The sequence below is a fragment of the Micropterus salmoides genome, unplaced genomic scaffold (assembly GCF_014851395.1).
Source record: "Micropterus salmoides isolate LMB-PRFRI ecotype aquatic unplaced genomic scaffold, ASM1485139v1 Ms_hic_scaffold_6, whole genome shotgun sequence".
NCBI lineage: Eukaryota > Metazoa > Chordata > Actinopteri > Centrarchiformes > Centrarchidae > Micropterus > Micropterus salmoides.
The window spans coordinates 30,792,437-30,805,737 of NW_024044348.1; the positions used below are offsets into that span (position 1 = coordinate 30,792,437).

At 41.6% G+C, this 13,301-nt stretch overlaps 1 protein-coding gene and 1 long non-coding RNA gene across 9 annotated transcripts in view; one reads left to right on the forward strand and one right to left on the reverse strand.

Annotated features, from left to right (window-relative positions):
* Positions 1 to 13,301, forward strand: part of chd9 (chromodomain helicase DNA binding protein 9) — a 77,964-nt gene that overhangs the window by 15,261 nt on the left and 49,402 nt on the right. The window lies entirely within an intron of this gene.
* Positions 12,193 to 13,168, reverse strand: LOC119890415. Its single transcript, XR_005442230.1, has 2 exons — positions 12,840 to 13,168; positions 12,193 to 12,246 (listed from the first exon to the last, which is right to left on the reverse strand). It is a non-coding gene; the product is annotated as an uncharacterized LOC119890415 (long non-coding RNA).

Below are 13,301 nucleotides of genomic sequence, written 5' to 3' on the forward strand. Positions count from 1 at the left end.
GTTGGCATAAAACACTTCACTACTGGTGTGAATGTTGCCACAGACACCAGATTTTAAAAAATCCAGTAGCCTATACTCCTAGTCCACCAAGAATGTGTTTATTCCCTGGAGAACTGAGATTAACTAGTGATAAAGTTTAGAAGAATTCAGTAAATTAAGAAGAGTTTCTATAGTGCAATGTATATTTGGGGATCAACACAGCCACTGAAAAAACCTGCTAAATGTCTTGGAAGAAGTCAATGGATGAAGACATTTAGCAGGGTTTTTTTTTTCTGCCTGTGTTTTTGAGTACAGTGATGACAGTGTGAGTGTGTGAGACTACGGTGGGTGGACATCTACTCTCTAGGGTGGTCCGGGGGCATGCCCCCCTGGAAGAGAAATTTGTGCATTTTAAAGTTAAGTGCATTCATCTGGTGCACTTTAAAAGCAAAACAAAGAGGCTATATCTATGAAGAACTGCACTCTTGTTAACAATGTTGTGCCCCAGTAAACAATTTGATCATAAACACATTGTATAGATATAAATGCTGATGGAACAGCAAAAAAGTCAACTAATTTATGATGTTTTTCCAGCAACCCTAAATCAAAGAATAATTAAAGTAAAGAAATTTCCCTAACATTTCATTTTACTTTTAATGGATACATAGCCGAGTCCCAAATAGCTACCCCGTATACTGGCCTGGTGTGGGAACACATTTTGACAAATAAATGCAGGTCTCCATTAAATGCCAGGTCTGGTTCTAAGTTCTGTAGATGTATAAAACCTCTTAAACCCTGCGGGGTCGCCCGCTTTAGCTGCTTCTAAGCTGCGTAGATCGTTAATACAAATATTAATGTTTAAATGTATGCTCAATATGTCAGTATGAACATGCTACACATCGTTAGATCGGTTAGATTCTCCGCAATTCAATCGTTCAGGTCCTTTATTGGAAACTACAAGCCAAAGTCTAATTCTTATTGATTTACCTGTGTAACCGGCATGGTAAAAGAGATAAAAAGAAAAGTGCAGACTCGTGTTACCTTTGAAGGACTCGTTAAGTCCGAATGTGTCCATTCCTTGATTTATATATTCCTTTAGTCTGTAAGGGTCCACTGATCAAAAGAATCAAAACAACGTTTCATAAAAAGCTATTAATCCTGTCATGTGATGTCCATTGTTCTGTCTGCTAACTCTGCCACACATCTTGCACCCTGTTGTTGTTTTCGTTACATTGCTGCCTTCAAAATAAAAGCGCAGAAGCCGAGCTAGGTCAAATGAATGACATGTATTTGACATTATTTGATCATTTTTATACCAGTAATATTCTGTTTGAAATAAATAAACTGTTTCATAATAGTGTATTTAAGTTTTGTTAAAGGGTTGTCCCATATGGACGCCTGTCCGAAATATAGGCAGTGTCACTTCAGTGGTTTTAGCAAATAAAAGCCCAGGCTATTATTCATAGTTTTACGGTAATCTTATTTCCATTCTGTATTCAATGTGTTAACATCTTATTTTGAAAACCGGACTTTGTTACATGTGTATCACATGTGTATTCACCAAGTCCGACGCAATTTGATAAATTGTATGTTGTGCTCGTATTGAATACAATCAGAATCAGCTTTATTGCCAAGTAGTGTTTTACACATACGAGGAATTTGCTGTGGTGATAAGGTGCTACACGTAGACAAACAAACATACAGTCAACATAAATAAATGTAGAAATATATAAATATGGAATGGAAGAACAACGTTACAGATGTACATGTGCATTATTCTGGGTCTGGGCCGTGCAGAAGTAACGCAACGGAAAAGAATATTGTGTACATATAAATATTTAAAGTGACAACATAAAAATATGCAACGACAAAGATCAACAGTCAACAAGAAATATGTGCAACGTGCCAGGTCTGTGCACGACACGAGATGAAACGGTATTTACATGTGCAGAGACATTTGTATCATTTGCAAGGGGGGAGTGTCAGTGTGAGACCCGGGCCTTGTTAATGAGACTAGGTAAGACTCTCATACTGTAACACTTTGTAAAGTGAGAAAATGCCTGTCAGCTCGCTCTGCTCCTTTTAACTGCATTTACCATAAAGGCTCTAATACGAGTGCACTCCAAATTGAATGCGTTCTCACTAACGAGTGACAGTGGAAACACTAAATTCTGTTCAAACGTTACCGTAATTACCTCAAAAGAAAAGTGGTTGTCTCGGGTCGGATGCTTAAGTGTGTGAGCGCACCAGTTTACAGCATTGAGGAGCAGTGGTGCAAAACACAACATTAGAAGTCTTTAATGTTAAAATATTTTTGGTTCATTTTGAAACTATGGTGGAACAAATTAGACTGTGGCGGGCTGCCATAGTCTTGTAATTTTTTTTTTTTTTTATTTAACCAGGAAGTCCCTTGAGATTGGAATCTTTTAATTAAATGAACATTTAATTAATGGGAAACACTGTATTAGACATGCACCGAAATGAAAATTCTTGGCCGAAACCAAATATAATGAAAAAATTTGCTGAACACCGAACAAGTACATTGACATTTTTGCCTTTTTTTTTTTTTTGTACCATTGCATAAATTAAATAGTCAAAATGTGGTTTTTACTTTGTGTTTCCCATGGGATTTGGGGAGACTATGGTAGGTGGGTCTGAGGCCCAAGAGGGTCCGGTATAGTAAATTACATGTGTCCATTTACTTGTAATGGACAAATGTAATATGTTTTATACTTTCTGTGAATATAATCCAATTAATTTTACGTTGTCACATGTGTATCCTCGCGCTAAAGTTGTCAAGTCCGACCCAATTTGGTAAATAATGTTGTATGTGGTTCTCGTAGGGGTGGCGATGGCGCCATGGATAAGACTATGCCTTTGGTGTGAGAGACCCGGGTTCAATCCCCCACTGTGACCCATCCACTATTGTCTCCCTGAGCAAGACACTTAACCCCTAGTTGCTCCAGAGGCGTGTGACCTCTGACATTTATAGCAATTGTAAGTCGCAAAAAGCTTCAGCTAAATGAGTAAATGTATCACACACAGCCTGTCTTCAGGTAGGACTCTCATACTTGTCTTTGTAAAGAGAGAAAATGACAGCATAAAGTTGCTAACCTGTGTGTCAGCTCCAGGCCAGCTTGCTCAGGTCCTTTTTAATGGATTTACCATAAAGGCTTGAATATGTGTGCATTCTAAATTTAGGTGCGGCTAGCTCAATCGCCTTCTCAGAAACGAGTGACCGAAACAGCAGGTCAGTTTTTTGCTTTTTCTAAGAAGTCAGCCAGAGTTGGTGTGGATGTGCTAGGAGACAATTCAGCAGAACACTGTCTGCAAGCGACGATTTTTGCGTCTTTCTCGGACACTTTCAATGCTTCCACACTGTAACTGTTCGGTAAAATTTTATCGATCTTTTGACTTATTAGGCTGAACCCCAGAAGTAATATTTTCGGCCGATTAATTTCGGTAGCTGAAAATTCGGTGCATCTCTACACTGTATGGAGTCAACACATGGAGTTATCTTTATTTTTCATTACAATGTTTCTTTGTCATCATTTACTGCTCATTGTCTACTGTTTCACAGTCTGACATACAGTCTGAGTGGCTGTACTAAGCTGAGTTGACTTGTGAATATTTACAGCCACAACTGGATGACAAGCAGCAACTGAAGCAACCCAATTCACCTCTGATAGCTTACACTCTCAGATCAAACAGCTGTAGACTACCGGGTTTAAACTGATTGTGTCCACCAAATACTTCAGTTATAATTCATGATAATTTGACTCATTCACCCATTTTTCCGTTGAGAAATACATTCAACAAAACATGGTTTCCTCAATGCAACATTTTTGCTACAGAGTTGCAAAGGAAAATTATAGTGGATTTTGTGCATTTGGCATACGTTATGCACACCACTCTGTACAATCTCAGCTCTGCTTCATGGTGTTAAGATACAGTTTTTAAATATTGGTATGATGATGAAATTGTATTTTATATAATTTATGTACCTATTAAATGGTTCCCAGTTTTGAACCAAATTTCTGGTAATTTGACTAAAGAGAAAACACAACAGCCATCTCATTCTTTTATAAAACTCCGGCTCATGAAAATGGGGTAGAGGTCATCTTGTTCATAATCTTCTTTTTTTCATGGGAGAAAGCCTGTGTACCTGGCCTTTACCATTCCTGTGGAAATTCACTCCATAGACACCTGCCTTGCACCAAGCAGGATGTGAAAATCAGCGAGGTGGAGGGGGGTGGGGAATCCTTACTTCATCATTTTCTGAAGGCTACAGGTCGATTAGGCACCCGCTCTGTCTTGCTTGTGTGCAGATGTACATAGGTGCATATGTGTGTTCCTTTTTTATGTAGACATACCGGCCCTGCTTTCACTATGCATTGCTTCAATAATGCAGGAGTTGTCTAGGTCTGGCAGTAAGCTGAATTCCCTTCCCTCTTTCCTTTCCTCTCCTCTCTCTCTGTCTGGCTCTCTGTCTTTCGCATCCTAAGGGACCTCCTCTCAACGCCCCTCTTCAGTTTGCACCAATGTTGCCATTAATGAATGGCATCATCCGGCTTCCTTGTTTTGCACAGTTCAGCTTCACTTCGCTGCCTGGTGTCTGACCTGCTGTGCCATCTTTGATTCAGAGAGCATTGCGTCATTACCCAGAACAGCCACAGTTTAAAAAACATCCTCAAAGAAGAAGGTTCACAATTTTGTTTGTGACACAGCATGTGAAGTACACAAAACCTTCAGCTGTTCAATTTGCAAAACACATTTCGTGAATCACACAGCACCTGCAAAATTGTCACTTCTTTAGAAACCACCTGTGCTGTCTTTAAGTCCCTGTTATTGGGAGGAGTCTCATTTCAAAGAAACAATCAAATACAGTTAAATAAATTGCCTTTGGTTAATCTGGATTTTGGTGGTTTAGATTAGTTGGCTATTGTTTACCTGTCTGTCAAAGCCCTTGGTGACTACAACGTTAGCGTCACTGAAACGAATCTGTAAAACAATATCCAAGTTGTAAGAAACTACAAATATCCTTTAAGTTTTGCTAGTCCTTTTCTAAAAGTGGATTTCCTTGAACTTTAATTACAATTTAACTGAAGTCTAATAAGAATGGTATATAATAAGAACATAGTTTAATAAATATAAATACTTATTTAATATGTGATGTATATTGTCATTTTTATTTGGTGTATAAATAAATTGTGAGAAAGGATTGCTGAAATGCGACTCTCTTGTCCTTTTTGCCCTCTCCAAGCATTGGTACCGTAACAGCAAAGAGACACGCATCAAAATCCAAGCGGCGGCTGACTTGACAAGTTTTCACAAACAACTGTTTTGCCACAGCCTGGCTAAGTGCAAGTTTGGGCTTTTGGTGCGAGCACCGCTGTAAAGAAAAAGGGTGCGCTGGATTTAGGTTAAGTAAGCCTTTATTAAGCCCCGTCTGGAGATTCGTTCTCTGCCATTAACCCATTCTAAGAAGCGTGATTTATAACACAACAGCACAATAATCACTTTATTTTCAATGTTCTTGCTTCCATAATTGTAAAAATAATTAAGAAAATAAAATTTGTTTCATCACTCAGCCCTAGATGCACTTGTACTAATGTTTATTGAACACAAAAGAGACCTGCATTTAGAGTGATCAACTGTGTTCGAATAGGAAAGGATCCAAGATGGCACTGCTGGAATATAAAATCATCGAGTCAGCTACTAATTGTGAACGGTGTCCCTCTGTGGATGCATGGCCTCTTGTTTTCACTTTGGCTCATGCTTGCTGGTGCTTGCACACAGTGCTAGCCCTTAAAATATCATATTAAATCTTGCTGAGCGACTGGCCTCTGAGCTGACACTTAAAGATGCAGGAAGGGCAGATGCCCTAGTTAGAATCACTGCCTGCTCTTCTGAGTCATTGGGCCTGATTGACACAGAGGCAGGCATAGTATATGCTCTGTATTCTGCACAGCCCTCAAACCCAAGTCACAGCTGTTTTTTACAGGCCAAACTAAACAAAGACACAAAAAAGGGATCAGGCAAGAATGATGACGTATCACAACTCGTCTCATTGTATTGTGGCTTGTTTCTTATTTCCTTTTTTTTGTATTTTTCTGATGTGAATCAGTAGACTGATTCAGATATGACAGCCACCTCACATAAAGGTGATGACACACATCTTCTCTCTTGACCATGCTTTCCTGCTCTTCCTGTCCTCACAGTCACCCCCTAGTGTTCAGTTCTGTCCTAGCCAGATGACCATATACAACAAGCTGTACCTGTAACTTGTGGTTCTGTCTCATAAACCTTTTTATTAGCAACAGGAATGACTGTCTGTGCTTAAGGGAAATCAATTAAGGGAATCAATTAGTTAACTGCATAATAGTGAGGTAATAGGGCTGTCTTTGTTAATGCCTGTTAAATTGGAGTTGCTTGGGAGTGAAGCAGGGCTATAGTGGTATGACACATCCCTCCTAAAGCTGAACCAGTTAGTTAAATATAATCGGTGTACTAATTGCTGGATTTGTATATGTGTGTGTGTGTGTGAAGGGAAGGAAACAGGGTATATCTGTACATGTTTTGTGTTTGTCTGTGATCAGTCCTTTTGAGGTTTACATTTAAGTGTGTGTACATTGTCCTTAAAGAGGTGGTATTATGCTCATTTTCAGGTTCAAAATCTTAATTAGGGGTTGTACCCCTAAGTTGTACCCTATGTGCTGTACGCTCTGCTCTTGAGCTACAGAGTGATGCATCTTACTTGTACAAAATCTTTGTTGGGAGTTGCACATGTGCAGTTCCCAGGTAAGGACTACTAGCCAATCAGAAGCAGAGAAGGGCGGGTCGTAAGAAACAAGGTAGTGTGATCCAAATCAAAGCCTCTTCAGACTGCGACCGTAACAGATGGTATAAGTTACTCACAAGTCCACAACCACACAACATCATTGTTCCACATCTTACCATAAACCACTACAAAAATCACCATATTTCAACTCAATTTTACATAAAAATTGGCCAAACAATTTGAACGTTTGCTCAGTAGCTTTCACATCAGGTGTAACATTAGCATTATAGCTATAACTTTAGCTGTGTTAGCCAGCGTTTACAACAACTCCGCACTTCAACAGTCTGTGAAGTTACATTGTTGTGTTTATTTTAAATATAATTCACAACCAATAAAGCATACTTACAGGTTGTGATTGTGAATTTTCAGGCCCAAACAGAGTCAGAGTTGCATCGTCTTTCAGGACTAAACGTTGAACTGCTGCCGGTGTTCTGACGATCTAACGTTATGCTGCCTTGCCGAAAAATGCTGCCATAGCGCAAATCGATAGACTTGACTCTACTCGGCCCTGCTCCGTTTTCCATTGCAGGTAGTACCCAGAGATGGTACGTAGCTTGTCGTCATAGCGACGCCACACACCAGTGATCCACACATCTTTCTCTTTTTAAGTTAAAATGTTTCAACATTACTCAGAATGTAAAGACATATAAGCGGTATGAAAGCCTTCCAGCTGTGTTTTCCTCTGCCGTTGTTGCTGCAGCGGTCTGTGTGACGGCGGGAGCAGAGGGCTCTGTGAGCGGGCGGCTGGCCGGCCTCACACGCTCCTCCTGTGGGTTGGCACAGGCATCCCCCGCAGCCAATTGCGGAGCTCCTCAACTCCGAAAATATTCAAGCACATTTTTGTTCCGCCATCACTTCTCGTAAAACTGTCAATATTCGAAATCTACACAGCTGATTTTTCACCTCAAAACTTCTCAGAAGTGGATTTAGTGATGAAATTACGTAAGAAAACTGTAAAATATAAAACTTTCTGTTGCTGGCCTCTGTCTGGTGCACGCATTGATGATGCAGTGAATAGTGTATATTCTCTCTGACCAATCAGCAGTCTGTCGTCGACGGAGGTGAGGTGATATGGAGAGGAAAAAAAAAAAGTACCTGGAAGCAGGTACAGGTGCAACATTTCTACAATGGAAAACCAAACAAAGGCGAGTCGAGCCAAAGGGCCTCCGCTCAGACTAGCTTGGTTTGACGCGTTTTAATTTTGACATCACAAGTAAAGGAAGTGAAGGGCTGGACTACAAACGAGCTGTTTTCAAGCGGTTCAGAGCAGAGCTCTCTGTGGGAGATGGGAACTCCCTTTGGGCTTTTTCACTTTGCAAACCTGTTACATGCACAAAAAAGAGAGAGAACTCAATAAAAGAGAGGGAAAAGGCCAAAAAGCATAATACCACCTCTTTAAGTTATACCCCTCGCCAAACTGAAATTGGAAGTTTAAATTGTGCATGTCTAGATTGGAATTAATAATTAATTTGTTCCCATATTGTAGCCGAGAAACTACAGAACAGCATCACTGGCATGTGTTACTTGATCAGTTTGAAAGTCTGTGTGGGAAGGTAAATGGAGTAGCTGCTCACCCTCCTCAAAAACTGCTGACTAGGCATGGTGGCAGGGCAGTTTAGCTGCCTGTCATTGGCCAACAATAGATGGTGGGGATCACTCAAAGGTTTGTTGCTGTATGAATTTAGAGCCACAGACTCATCCTTAAGAAACTGACCATGATAAATACATTTTTAAAAAGTATAAAAAGACAATTGAGTTGTTTCCTTACAGTGACATTGCAGCTGAAGTGCAATTGTACTTTTTGTATTGTGAGCTTGTACTATTCTGTGTCTCCCTGCACAGTTCTTCCATCTGGCTCGGTTAGGCAGTCTGGTCACAGTGGACCAGGCCAGACTGTAGTAATAATGCTCTGTTAGACTTTCAGCAGCTTCTCTAGAGGGCACCATGCTCTGCTCAGCTACACTCTTGGCCCTGAATAAAGGATCATTAATGCATGGTGCTGTATTTAATTGGTTGAGGAAGCATTGCTGTGCATCATGTCTCCTTTCATTTATCAACCCTGCTGCTGCCTCACACTCCAGTGTGGCTGCAAACTGGCCTGTAGCTGTAGGCCTAATTAGTAGGGCCTAATCTTTTTTTTTTTGTTGTTGTTTTTTTCCACACCTAGACATAACAGTGCAATTTATAGCCCTTTATAAAGCCTGTTCAAGGTTGGAATGCTGCACCATTATTCTGCTACGACATTCTATATAAAACATACAAACACCGATGGGGGAGGGGGGGTATCGTTGTGCCTGCAGCGTAGGTAGTAACAGAACCAAACTGACATCTGTGAAAACGAGGGAACCGGCAGGACAAGACGCTGACAGTGTTGTGTTACACATCATGCGTCTTTTGCTTCCAAAAAGGCAGGATTAAGCCGCCACTGTTGGCTCAGTGTAAAAAAAGCAAAGCTGCCGTAATAACTGGTCTTCTTTACGCCTGTATTTTGGGATCTCCGTCAAGTCTCACAAATAACTATGCTGTTTGCAGCTGACACTGGTGTGTTGGATGCCAAACCACCACAAAACAGTTCTGAACCTGTGGGAAACAGTGGTCGCTGTCTGAGGGTATTTATTCATTTGCATCCCTTTTTGAATAAAATTAAATTATTAAATATTAATGGGATTATTGGCCTGTGATCAAACTAAATGGCAAACTGAAGACATCGGTTCAATTTCTGGTTGCCTTTCTTAGAGTTTTGGGCAATTTGCAAACAGAAGCAGAAAAGAGAGACATGTGGGTTAGAGAATATGAGCTGAAATGGCATCAGCTGAAAAGCAAAATTACAAGATATGTAACACAAAATTAAGAAAACAAAGTCAACACTGACTTTAAGGCTTACAGCAGGACAGTACACTACAGTAGTGTTGTTTACCACTGCAAGCAGCATTATGTAAACAGAGTAGTGTTTTATCCCTTAATTGCAAAATGTTTAAACTGAAATAACCAATAACCAGATCATACATGTACATTATCTATAGCAGTGCAAGGGTGTAATGGATCAAAAGGCCCAAATGGAGCGTATGGATAATGTTGCCATTAACACTGGGTGACATTATATTTCAGTTGGCTATGGATTTCATCTCTGTGTATGAGAGCAGCAGCAGCTGTAGACTCTGAAGCACTGGGTGCTAGCCATCTTGTCATTTTTCAGTCTGTGCTAGCTCTGAGCTCTCATTTCCCTAATGGTGAATTAGTGGAGACTCTCACGGCGGTGCACACAAGAAATGAGAGCCGTGGCGCACTAATACAGTCCCTTTTGATGAGGAAGTAATGGAGTGTTCAGAGACAGACACCTGTGCCTCTACAGCCACCCTACCGCTATGCACGCACGCACGCACGCACTGGCTTCCTTTCACAAGCTCTGCTACTCCCCTCCCCTTCCTCTGTACTCCCCTCCCCTCCTCTTCCTCTTCCCTCCCTCATCTGTCCTTAAAAGAAGCCACTCCCCCTCATACAGGGCTGCCAGGCTTGTTTGCATATTAACCGTTTAGCTGCCAAGGAGCTGTGGCTTCATGCCATGTGACAGTTGGAAGCATGTGTATGTTATTGACTCTCTATTGCTCTGTCTGTCTTTGTGACACACAAAAACAAACATTTCCAGTGCAGAAAAAGTGTTTTTATCCCTAACAGCCACGTATGTGTTTTTTAAAGAAATGTCTCTCTAAATGTCTCTGAACCTCTTGGGTTTTTTATCCATCAAATAGTCTTTTAGCTATTGCAGTGATTTTTATTTGGATCTTAGATGGCACTTGTTACTTGATGTTTCTTAAAGGCCATTCTCTGCTATTGCACGTGCAAGAGGTTGCATTGCCTGTACACCTATGGCAGATGCAGTAATGAAGGACACATTCTTGTTTTTATTTTGACTGTTTGTGATAGTTTAGTAGAGACTGTGCCTATATAAGTTTTAACATGCATTTCACTGTTGAGGTGTGTGAAGTCAAAGCTCACCCCCAGGCGGTGTGCCCCGGTAGGTATTATCCGACAGTGGACTTGTTTAGCTTGGAGAGGACCCTGTTGCTCACCTCCCAGTGAGCATGTGATCTGCTTTAAAGTCCAAAGTCCAAGGTCTGGCTTGGCAGGTGGATCTGATCCCTGTTACTGCAACACTTGGAAAGGACAGCCACTGTTATGCACGCATGCCCATCATCTCTGTCTCTGTAGAATACATAAAGCTGTAAAATGTAAAACTACTCAAACCAGAGATACAGTGAGAGAACTTCCAATGCCACTATCATGCCTGTGTGTTGGCAGTGGTCATCTCTCTGATCTTATAACCTTCCCCCTTCTCTACTGACACACACTCACACAGACACATTTTGAATAAGGCTGTCCACACTATTCCAGTTGGTCAATTGCATATAACTTTTATTTAGGTTATCGGTTCAACATGCAAATTTAAAGCCATATTGTGTTGTAGACTACACACACACTCACCCACATATTTCACACCATACTTGAATAAACTTATGTTGTATGTATGTAAACTTATCTCGGCCAAAGTAGCTTTGCCTTTGGCCAAGAGGGATCAGAATGGAACAATAACAATATATACAAAATTACATTTTATGGGACCATGCCCCAAAACCTCAAAGTCACATGTAGGTCAGGTTCTTGTCATAGAAGCACACAGAAAACATTTCATATTTACAGAAGTAACAGAGTTCCCGGAGGATATAGGCTCATTAAGACTTTTCTTTTCTTTTTAAGATCTTGTGGAAAATGCTCTGTGATGTCTTACTGTGTGTGTTGTGGTGTTTACTAATGTCTTCAAGTCAATTGCTTGTAGTCAGTCTTAATCTGTCAGGAGATGTATTGACATGTAGCATTTCAATTCTGTGTGTGTGTGTGTGTGTGTGTGTGTGTGTGTGTGTGTGTGTGTGTGTGTGTACTTGAATATAGATGTTTAGTGTGTTAGGTCTGGCCATCAGTGCAACTCTTCTAAGACATGAGGTCCAAAACATACCTTGTCCTAGCCCCAGGTATGTGGGCTGTAGTCCTGGTTGCCTCTGCAGGAATAGTGAACAGGGAGTTGGCTGGGAAAGAAGCCTGTTCAGCTGATTTTGCACAGTAAATAAAGATTTAAAAGTTGATGGGCTATCTGTCAGTAACTTAGGCCTGACCCAGTAGCGCTGTGCACTGTACCTGGCTTCAGGCCAGCCTCCTGATACCATGTGCCAGCCAGTGCACATGGTCTCTGCATCATGCTGTCAGGAGTCCCCAGAAAGGCCGGCTCGCTCCTCCCAAGATCACTTCTGGCGCACAAGAAGAGCTGTATTGGACACATCACAGTTTTCCTCTCTTGGATTTTTTCCCCCAAAAGTTATTGCGGGGTGACCTGGCATTGACCTCACAGGCGGTGCAGAGTAGGCTGCATGTGTCTGGCATGATTAGGAAGTAGAAAATCTGCTTTACACTGCTGTGTTTATTTCTTAATGTCTGCAACGTTAGCATGCTGTTAGTATCAGGAATACATTTTTAGCCTTTGTGGATTTATTTATCAGTTTGTTCATCTAGCTTTTCTGTTCCATAAATAAATTGGCACTGGCACTAACCTACATGGGGATAGAAAAAGCTATGATTTTGACAATCTGTGGTGTGGGCGAAATCCAGTACTTCGGGGGTTAAGTTGTGAAAGTTAATGTAATAACTGCTAGCACCATCTGCTGGCCTACTTCCTTACAAAGAGAGAGAGAGAGAGAGAGAGTGAGTGAGCAAGAGTGAGAGAGAGAGAGAGAGAGAGAGAGAAAAACGAGGGTTTTAACGACATCTCTAATATTCATGCTGATGCATTTTGCTGCTTTGTGCTTTCATTTTCTGCCGCTCTGCCTGCCAGAGTCGCGAGCTCGCCATACACACCCCAGCCAAGGAGAGGGGAGGAAGACAAGTGGGGAAAAAGGAGGAAAAAACAACCAGCCAACAAGCAAGCAAGCAAGCTAACACAAAAGCCTTTTTGTGTGTAATAAAACCTTACCTTACCCTGGCTGGTGAAGAAGACGAGGAGAGGCGCAAAAAGGGAAACGGCAAAGCGAGAAGAGCAAGAAAGAACGAGAAATAAGAGGGAGAAGGATCAGAGAGGCATAGAGGGAGAACACGAGAGGCAGGCGGAAAGAGGAATCAATGAGTGGGGAGGAGAGAGGAGGCAGGGGAAGGCAACTCTGACACACACGAACAGCAAGAGAGTGAAGGAGACTTGGGTGAAGCCGGACGACAGCGAAGCAGCACGCAGCAGCAGAATGAGAGCTTCCTGGACTGCCACGCACCTCCTCTACCGCCCACAGCGTTGCTCCCTCATCACCCTGTGAAGAGACAAACGAGGGTGAGGGAGAGAGAGAGAGAGCTCCCATGCGCTCCTCTTGAGCCCTGCCCGCTGGGGGAGGAGGAGACGAACGGCTCCAGTGCTCTTGCACTGCCTGAGGAGAAGAGCTGACCGGGG